Below are 931 nucleotides of genomic sequence, written 5' to 3' on the forward strand. Positions count from 1 at the left end.
AAATTTGGTTAAACGGCGGGCATAAAAATGATTTTATTTACGTAGCCAAATGCATCGTCATCTTATTAGTGACGCGCAAAAAGGAATTCAGGAGATTCCTACTGTCCCTATTTGCGAAGAGCCGAAACCACATATAAAGAGCCAAAACGCCGAAACCACGTTCATACAAGTAAAAAAATTTCATATAAATACTAAATAATTTTCATATAGATACTAAGTTTATGAATTCATACAAGTAAATAATTTTCATATAAATACTAAATAATTTTCATATAGATACTAAGTTAATGAATTCAAACAAGTTAAAAATTTTCATATAAATACTAAATAATTTTCATATAAATACTAAGTTAATGAATTCATACAAGTTAAAAATTTTCATATAAATACTAAATAATTTTCATATAGATACTAAGTTAATGAATTCATACAAGTTAAAAATTTTCATATAAATACTAAATAATTTTCATATAGATACTAAGTTTATGAATTCATACAAGTAAATAATTTTCATATAAATACTAAATAATTTTCATATAGATACTAAGTTAATGAATTCATACAAGTTAAAAATTTTCATATAAATACTAAATAATTTTCATATAGATACTAAGTTAATGAATTCATACAAGTTAAAAATTTTCATATAAATACTAAATAATTTTCATATAGATACTAAGTTAATGAATTCATACAAGTTAAAAATTTTCATATAAATACTAAATAATTTTCATATAGATACTAAGTTAATGAATTCATACAAGTTAAAAATTTTCATATAAATACTAAATAATTTTCATATAGATACTAAGTTTATGAATTCATACAAGTTAAAAATTTTCATATAAATACTAAATAATTTTCATATAGATACTAAGTTTATGAATTCATACAAGTAAATAATTTTCATATAAATACTAAATAATTTTCA

Source organism: Zeugodacus cucurbitae, unplaced genomic scaffold (assembly GCF_028554725.1).
Source record: "Zeugodacus cucurbitae isolate PBARC_wt_2022May unplaced genomic scaffold, idZeuCucr1.2 ctg00000024.1, whole genome shotgun sequence".
Taxonomy (NCBI): domain Eukaryota; kingdom Metazoa; phylum Arthropoda; class Insecta; order Diptera; family Tephritidae; genus Zeugodacus; species Zeugodacus cucurbitae.